The 9,995-nt window shown below is 34.3% G+C and overlaps 1 protein-coding gene across 1 annotated transcript in view; it reads right to left on the bottom strand.

Moving 5' to 3' along the window:
* Positions 1-9,995, bottom strand: part of LOC101886704 (zinc finger protein) — an 846,922-nt gene that overhangs the window by 428,798 nt on the left and 408,129 nt on the right. The gene's annotated exons all lie outside the window — the stretch shown is intronic.

Here is a 9,995-nt window from a genome sequence, read left to right as displayed (position 1 = left end):
ACAGAAATTTAAATTCAACAGAAATCAAATTAAATTCAATTAGAAACAGTTTAAATTCAAACAGTACAGTGAGCCATTTACACTGTGTCTAATTACTTTTAGACTGTCATGGAGTTGAAGGCCAATCAAGTCCCACATGAAATTATCTATGCTGACGAGGCTGGCTTCAACTTGGTGAAATTGCGTCGCCGTAGGGCCAATGTTACCAGGCCGGGCCAGAGAAGAAGTCGGGCAAATGCAGAAGACCAGGCAGATTAGAAAATTACTTAGTTTTTTTATTATAATTGCGGTGCTTTTTCTGTTTGTATATCTTGCAGTAATGTCCTTTTGCATATAAAGTCTGTACTGCAGCAATTCTTTGTATTTTTTTTTTTTACATACAGTAAACTGTAAATTGTTTAAAGCTACTCTGGGATGGACGTAAATTTTTTGTATTCAATTTCTGCATCATAAAAAAAACAAAATGCATGAATTTTATGTACTAAACCCATAACACAAAAATGTAGAGAGTCTTCAAATATAAGGGCAGAGCTGACACATAAAATAATGCAGTTTCTGTAAACTTAGCTGATGATAGTGTTTTTATTTTCAGCGTTTTCTGATTGACTACATGTTTCTGTTGGAAGAGAACGTGTTTGTGTTTTGCACAATTATTTCATTTTGAAACATGTTTGCAGTGTGTTGTTAGACATGGTGTAGTGTGTACGTTTATTATTGTATTTTAAAAAGAACTTTAGAGGTTTAGTTTACAATGTTTGATTTTGAGCATGAAATAAACTGTTTTGCCAATTGTGTGTTTTGGGTGTGTTGGTGTGTTAAGAGTTTAGCAAACTTATTAAATATATTGAAAAAACTGTAACACAATTTTAGTCTAATTCAACAATGATCAAACATAAGTAATTTAAACTCAAGCATCTTTTAACAGAAATAAGACTAAAGCTCATAATTGTCTTCTCAACTTGTCATTTGTACCATATTCCTTTACTCTGACTAAACCACTCAACATAACAGAAGCAGACAATATGATCTTTTATAAAATTCATTTGATTCTTACTGTCTGGTCAATTAGAAATGCTCACAGGTTAGCTATCTGCTCAAATGGTTGATTTGTTGAAAATCTTTTATATTTGTCATTTGACAGTAAAACCTGTTTGAAAGCATTACCAATTGAACAAGAATCTTAATATTGAATTGAGTTGACTTGACTGCTTCAAATGCTGTTAAAGTTGACGCTGCATTTTTGTCTCCGAAAAATGTTCATTTTCGCTGCAGCAGTATAAATACTTCTTACTGAATTCGTACATCAGCTTTTTAACCATCAGATTCAAACACTTTCATTCAACTTTATCTCTCTGTTCTACACAACATCCAAACAATTATGTTCCTCTGCACTTGAGGACACACACATAGACAGAGTGATTAACTGCAGCATTTGCCTTTAACACAAATTACTTCGACTCAATTCTCTGCTTATTTTCCTATGCTAGAGTGAGGATGCTTTCTGGACTATTGTGATTAGTGATATAGCCAATGTCACTGTTTAGATGCCATCAAGTCTAAAATATTTACCATTATAACATTCAGATAGCAAAGAGTTAACTGTAATTAACCTTAGAACTTCTCAGTCAATTTAGACATGGATTTGTAACCTAATTTGGATGTCATTCTTCAATTTCACAGCTTTTTTTTTTCAAAACTTTTTTTTAAATTATTATTATTATTCCAGAGAGTAATCTGAATCAGGAAGTCATCATTAACCATTGAAAACAGAGCCGGATAACCCATCCATTTGAAGCTCATGTCATGGTCTGCTTCATCTTTTCATCACTCAGCATTATTGACTTCTGTAATGTTTGATATTTTGCTCATACAATCAGTAATGATAATATAGCTGCAAGCAGCAATTAAGGGGCCAAGCACTTTTGGCCAAAAGGTGGCGCTGCTCCAGAAGATTTTAAGTACTTTCTGGGAGTCCAAAGACATGCGTTATAAGTGAATGAGGTAAGCTAAATTGTCTGTTGTGTATATGTGTGGATGAGAGTGTATGGATGTTTCCCAGTATTGGGTTGCAGTTGGAGGAAAATGTGAACAAGTTAGTTTGCCTCAGCAACTGGCTGAAAGATGAGAAAGCTCAGTAGATTTGAAAGGTTACGTGCAAACAAAAAGACCAGTTTCAGTGCAACATGTTATAGTAGTTAGGCTTGCTTGGGCAAGTGGATAAAAGAATGGAGGTAAAGGTAAAAGATTGTTCTTTTGGTTTGATTCAAAAGTTTATTAAAAATATTTTTTTTACCACACAAACACATAACTGTTATTTTTTTCCAGCAGATGACTCAAATTGTGCGTAATAAAAATGTGGTAGGCCACTGTTATGATTTGACTACATTTATTGCTTACTGTTCAATTGAATACTGTAAATTAAACATCCTGGTTAAGAGGAATGCCAGAGGAAGCGGTGGGACATAGCAAAAACTAATATTATGGTGTGTAGTATGTTTCAGCTTGATTTAAACCACAATTATTTGGCTGTATTAATAAACAGACATAATATGAAAATAATGTATCTGTGTCCTATTTTTTATCTTTTGGTATGCATTTCAGAAAAAAAAATGGTTACGATTCAGGTGTAGTGGCAAATAGTGAATAATCCTGATTAATCCACTGAAAATTCTGATTAATCTGATTAAAAATTTTAATCATTTGACAGCCCTATGCAAAAGACGATTGTTTGGTATAATTTAGGTTTTTGATAGTAACTACATCAAATAAAAGATGTATTTTGTGTCAATGTGTACATGTTATTATATGTGTTGGTTCTTGAAGTAGGCTATTTTTACCTTTTGTGCTGTGAAGTGCAAAAAGAAAAATAATAGTAGCTATGGCCTTGGCCTATTTTACGTGGGCTTTAGTCCTCTATGTTTCTACTTACCTGATTGCTCCTCGGGCTCCTTGCCTCATATATAAAGCTTCCTCCAGCAAAAAATACAACTCTTTAAATGTCACAAACATTTAGCTATTTTTATGTCAAAATGAACTGTCAATATAAAACACATTACAGTGCATGTGGCATTGACTATATGATTTGCACAGAAAGGATTAAACATTAAAAGAACACTGACAGAGATAAAAACACCCTGTGTTTTTTTTTTTTTTTTTTTAAAGTTCTTATATTATGCTTTAGATTGTAAAATATGTGAATTACCCTGTAGGTTTAAAATATAAATTAATGCCATTTAACTATAAAAGTGGTTGTTTATATATATATATATATATATATATATATATATATATATATATATATAATATGAATATATTAATTTTCTAAGGGAAACTGGATTGGAAAAAAGAATATAGAGTAAAAGAAAAATAGTACAAAAGGGGGTAGTAACACAACAAACAGGATGCCAGCTGCCGTTAAAACCTAAAGAAAAAGATGTGCACAGCGCAGACGCGGACGTCGACGCGTATATGTGGTGAGCCAATAGGAAGGCGCGATGATGGCTTTGAACGATCCTGGTATAAGTGTTTGAAGTTGCGGTTGGCTTTGGAGTTTCGATCGTCGTTGGACTTGAGGAGAAGAAGAAAGTACAACATCGGCAACATTAGGAGACCTTAGTGCGGTATGTTTTTATACTATAAGTCTTGTCCCGGTGGTGGCAAAATGTTGTGTAATGTATATTTAAAAAAACAATATTTGAGACATTGTTGTGAACTTGTAATTAATAGATTTTGCCGTATTCCTTGCTGTTCCTTCCTGTTTTGCGAGATATGTGTAGCTAAGTGAAATTCTAAATCGCTAGTTTATCCAGCCGTTGTATAGGAGCGGGGTACAGTGTAAAATGGCGTGTAGTTATATAGTACAGAATTATTTGCAATGGTGCATGTTGTAGTTTAGCTGAAGAAGCCTTTGTAAATGGCGACCTATAAGAATAACGTGCTGGCAATGGAGGGATATGGGCAAGATATGATGTGTGTTCGTATGTTCTACAGAGTAATGGCTGAGTCAAAAAGAAAGTGTTTGGAAGTAGAGGGTTGCGTACATGACGTGTCTGAAGTGCTACAAAGAAAATCGAGCAATGTGTGTTATTTTACGGCCTTGCTGCAGGAGGCCAACCACAACAGCAGAGTTGTTGAGTTTGACGTGCAAAAGCACAACAGTTTTCAGTGTGCTGCAAGAGACCGGTGAGTAGCTTTTAAAGGATCATTCAGCAAAACAGAAAATTGTAGTAAAGTTTTTATTTATTTATTAATTATTGTTTAATTACTCTTAAGTGGTTCTAAATCTTTATTATAATTTTTTTTTCTGATAAAGAGAAAATAATATTTAAAATGTTAGAACCATATAGCCATTTACTTTTGTAGTTGGAGAAAAAAAGTGAATGGTTACTATCTGGTAAATGTTTTTTTTTTTTTTTTTTTTTTGCTTAAGTCAAATAAGTTTGTGCCAAGGGGATAAGTAACAGTTGACAATGTGTAGTTTTTTGTTTTTTAGGGCAATTGTTTTCAGGTTTGTTTTTTGTGGATTTATGTACAATTGTTTTGTTTTTTTTTGTAATTTTTGCATTCAGTAAAAAATTGCATGATCATTTTAATTTTTATTGTTTTAGTGGTACATGCAAGTCTGTAAGAATAGAAAAGATGCATTGTGTCTCTCTGTGTGTAAACAACATTTGAAGTGCAGTAAAAAAGTGTTACAATATAGTTGTAATTGAAAAAGTGTTGTTCAATGGGTTTAAAAGTGATTAAATGTCATAATTTTAAAAGGAACATTTATAGTTTTGTAAAAAAAAAAAAAAAAAAAAAAAAATCTTGTGGCATAGAAAAGTTGAATATTTGTAACCATTAATCCATCTGTTATAATTATGTTTGGAGCTTCATGGGGAAAAAGGAAAGGCAATGAACAATGTTTTTTTTTTTTTGGTCTTTTTAAATGTTGCCAAGATTGTCACATGGTCATTTGTCGTTCTATATTAAAGTGCTAGTTCTTATCGAGGAAAGAGGGTACACAGTGCATTTTCAGCAATAACAATAACTGAAGATGTTGCGTTTTCTGCAGCTCACCAGTCAAGTTGTCTTTTGTGGAGCATTCCCCCTCAAAACAACACAACAACACCAATGATTTGTTGGTCAAGTCTGGGACAAAGGTGTCTGTTCTCTGGCGACTGGAATTTGCACGAGAAGATGGCTTGACTTTGAGAGACATACAGCGAGATGTCAGAGAGTACCAGGGGTAGGTAAAAAAAAAAAAAAAAGTTTAAAAGTATGTGGTAGTTTCTGTATAATTTAAGGCCCCGTTTACACTGATGCGTTGTAATTTTAAAACAGCCCTTCAGAATGAAATAGGTGTTTCATCTTGCATTCCTGAAAAGGTCTGTGCAAACTATATATATATGATGATAAGAAAAAAAGTATTGCATAAACATCATTGCTCTGGCGGTTGTATTTTATGGGCTTCAAAAAATGTTTTGCGAACGTAAATTAGGCTTCATGAACATTGACATGAAGAAAACGTGTCCAAAGTGAGCGTAACCGCGCCATTCTGTGCACCGTTAAAATGATCACTAAGCATTTAAGTGTTCGGAGGGCCTTGTTGAACTTGCACATAGATGAATGGTGATGATTGTTTGTGGAACAGTTTATTACGTTTGGTGATTTATTCGTTATGCAAACGAACAGAGGTAATTTATATGTTTATATTTTCACTATAGCATCAAGTGATGATTATGATGATTAAGTATGGGAGTAGAGTCTGTGATTATATGCGTGTTATCGTGTTAATCGCGTTAGAATATTGTTTACTGTTACTGTGTAATTGTAATAAAGTACGTAGGCCTATTTACTACATATATATCTGTATTGGTTTGTTATTTTAGACTGAGGAATTATTTGATGACAAAATAATTTGTAATGATATTTTTTATTGATTGTGCCCATAATATTTACTATACACATATCGTGTTAGATAAGCATTGATTTAACTAGATGATGACTTGTAGTGAAAGATAACAATATATTTGGTTGCTAGAATAGCTGTTTGGATTTAACTAACATTGTGTAAGATTTTATCAATTCAACAAATGTTGAAATGTCTCTTTTAATTAGTAGTATGCATTATAGTTGACTAATTTATGTTTCTTTGCTTTTTGGAAATATTGAATGACTGCAGCAGGGATCAGGTAAGTCAAGTTTCATGTGATATGTTTTAGTAAATACTGCATCAAAGAAATCCTGTGGCTGACCATGGCAAGGCCTGTTCTGAGAACAACCTGTCATCTTAAAGCGCTGGATGTTGTTGGCCACTGTGCCACAGCACAGTTTCAGAGTGTTGGCTCTCTTCTTATAGCCTAGGCCATCTTTATGTAAAGCAACAATTCGTTTTTTCAGGTGTTCTGAGAGTTGATTGATGACATTTGATGACCATGAGGTGCCATGTAGAACTTTCAGTCATTGTGTCAGACTCATTTCTGCAGTGATGTCCTATCAAAAAATATAAATAAATGTTTGCAGAAATGTGAGGGTGTACTCAATTGTGTGACATACTGTATATAAAAGCAATTCCATGCAAATGTCAACCTTCCCATGAAAAAGGTTTTACCAAAATAGTGAAAAAATGTCTATGTTGTTTCCTTAGGCTTGTTTGGTACAGTACTGTAAAAATCTTCAAACATGTTTTTGTTTTCAAACAATTATATGTAATTTATCAAAGTCCCACAAGTGCCAGTTTCACATGTCACATCCATAACCAAGTGTTTTCTTCATAAATCCAAAAAATGTTAAATAAAATAAAATCATTCATTTTGGTAAACGTGTGAGGAGCCCTGTATGCCAAATGACGAGTTGCTTAGAAATCAATGCACATTGGCACCGCCTTGTATTGACATTGACTTTCTAGCAAGGCTGTTTTTTTTTTCCTTCTTTTTTTTCTCTTCAGCCTGGCCAGCAGCTCTCAGTAGTCTTGAGGTTCCATGGTGTAATGGTTAGCACTCTGGACTCTGAGTCCAGCAATCTGAGTTCAAATCTCGGTGGGACCTCGTTTACTTAGTGTGGACAGATGGCGTAACAGTAGCAAAACTTATGCGTTTTAAAACGAAAACGCATTAGTGTAAACGGGGCCTCTTGCTGTACACAAACTCCAGTGAAATAACACTTTAGGGACTCTGGCTATACACAAACTCTTGTTAAACAACACTTTGGGGACTCAAGCTACACACAAACTCCAGTGAAACAACACTTTTGGGACTCTGGCTATACACAAACTCTTGTTAAACAACACTTTTGGGGCTCTGGCTATACACAAACTCATGTGAAACAACACTTTGGGGACTCTGTTAAACTATGATAAAATGACCTTTTTTTGGACACTTTGGGAGAAAAAAAGCACAAACTCAATCTTATAGCAAGTAAACATTTTGCAGACAGGCACGCGCTAATGGTGGATCTGCGTGAACAGATGCGCAGAAGTCTGAATCTACATTTCGTCTGTGTTTATTTGTCAAAATAGTCGAGAGTCAGAGAGAAGAAACGCAAGGGAGGCGCAGAGAAATCGCGGGAAATACACTGGTGTTTCATTTAACGATTCTGAAAAGTTCTCTGTTCATTCTAGTACAAGGCTAAAAGCGCAAATCACGTGACCACACACATGCACACTCTCTGCCAAGACAAGACCTTCAGCCAGTAGTTCAGCGGGTGAGCTAAAATCCCAGATGAGAGTATTAGTGCATGTCAGACAGTTCATCTGCTGGATCTCATCTCACTATAGTTGTTAAACGTGATATTGAATTCATCTTGTTGTCTCTATCTAACAACTCTTATGTCTTTTGAATCACTTTTTCTCAGTTAACTGTTTTGGCTGAGTGCAAAAATAAGCTAATATATTAATTTATGTAACCACATACACTGATTCTGCACATTGACTGATTGCTTACCTTTATCGTTTAAATTTAATGTACGTTATACTGTTATAATGGCCATTATTGGTTATTAAAACTGATATTCTGCAAAAGAGACAGGGTAAAGTTCATTCTTTTCAATGGAAATGAAAGGAGGCAGTTATATTTAAGCCCTGTTTTGTTATAAATATGCAGAGTGAAGATGATGCTCATATAAATATGCAGCTTCACGAGGCTGTTTGGTGTCTGTTAATCATAATATCAAAATGAAACAAATTTGACTTATATTATGTTTTCATTGTTTAGATAGTGAAACAGCAAGCAGGATGAGAATGAGGTTATAAAGTACTGTTCCCTATGAAGATTTACCCATGCATTAGCAGGCAGTTTTTGTTGTTTATTATTGTATATAGGCTGAGTGAATTGAAGCTAAATTGGCTGTAGTGTATGAGTGTGTGTGAATGAGTGTGTATGGGTGATTTCCAATATTGGGTTGTGGCTGGAAAGGCATCTGCTGCATAAAACATGCTGGAATAGTTGGCAGTTCATTCCACTGCGGCAACCCCTGATAAATAAGGGACTTATGCAAAGAAAAATAAATGAATGAATAGTGTATTTTTTAGAACTCAACAAATATCTTTATGGACAGTATACAGAAATTAAATTGAGATTAAAGTTTGTATTTATTTATTTATTTGTTTAATAAATATGGCTTTTGTGTTTTATAGAATATGAGTTGATAAAAATATTGGACGTGCATAGATAGATAGCATTTTGATTGAATTTAGTGGGCCGCTCTGGCCCAAAATGCCAGGGCCGATGTTTTGCCCCAGTCCAGCCCCGACCATGGTTGCTAAAAAGAAAAAAGCTGCATAGTTCATGCCGCAATGCATGCTGGGTGCCACCATAGTACAAAGCTCCCAGCATGCATTGCAGCATGAATAAATTATGCAGCTTTGTTCTCACAATCTCTTTCTTTTCCTGTATTTTGTGTTGTTTTTGGGAGGTAATGTTTCAGTAGAGTGTTTTGTTGTGTTCTGGGTTGTTTTTTTAATAGATTTTTTTTTGTCACCATTATTGAGATTCAAAGACTAATTGTTGATGTCTGTGTGTTTCTCATTTCTGCCATAGACCAAACATTCTCATTGTAAATGATGTTTTAAACCTGTTATAAAGTCATTAATTGTTGGAGTTTAATTGGTTTCATATTATTTTTTTCTCACTCGTAACTAATATGATACTGAATTAGAAAACAAGCAGAACAGGTTGGCTTAGATATCATAGATAATCTCTTCAGACCAACTCTTTAGTTTTCGTTTGGCTTTCCATGCTATATGTAAAAATAGTGTGATTAACACTAATAACTATAGCAGACCCAACTAAAGCAGACTCTGTCCTCCATCATGGTGACTTCAAATGAACAACAGAAATTTCATAAAGAGCTTTTGTTCACATGACAGAAATAAAGTCAAAGGTCAGTAATAGGTGAAGCTCCATGATGAGTTGTTTAATGTGATGAGTTGTTTTAAAGATGTTGAAAAATAAAAATTATTGTTTAATTTGTTTTATTTTTATTTATCATTATTTTATTTAGAGTTTTATTCTCAGTTGAATTATTAACTTTATTAGGTTTTTGTGTTTATTAATTTCACTTGGCTTATTTTAGCGTCGTTAAAGCAGTAGCTGAAATATACTCATTCCAACTAGCCTGGTGTACTTTTCTGAAGTCTTGTGCATACGCTGCACGCTCATGGTCATCACATATCATTGAATTGCTCTCAACAATGCTACAGATCTTGTTCAAAGAATGGCCAAGTTTGAGAGCTAATGAAGGAATGCGGTAGGAGGTTGTCTCTTCATCAAAGCCAGAAACAACTTTAACAGCTGATATGACGTGTTTAAAGTTTGCTGGTATAATGAAGTCTGCCATTGTTCTCAGTGGGGTAATCTTTCTTGCTTAAAGAAGAAGTCTGCTAATTTCTCAAAATTTTTTTGTCTTATGTAATCATGCTTGGTCACATCCAATCCCATCCTGTTGTACATGTGTTCTCCCAGTTGCATGATGCATGAGTCACTTTGAACGGTCTCAGAAACATCATTGTAGTT

This window comes from Danio rerio, chromosome 4 (genome assembly GCF_052040795.2).
Source record: "Danio rerio strain M-AB ecotype USA chromosome 4, GRCz13ab, whole genome shotgun sequence".
NCBI lineage: Eukaryota > Metazoa > Chordata > Actinopteri > Cypriniformes > Danionidae > Danio > Danio rerio.
This window is presented reverse-complemented; position numbering and strand designations above follow the sequence as displayed.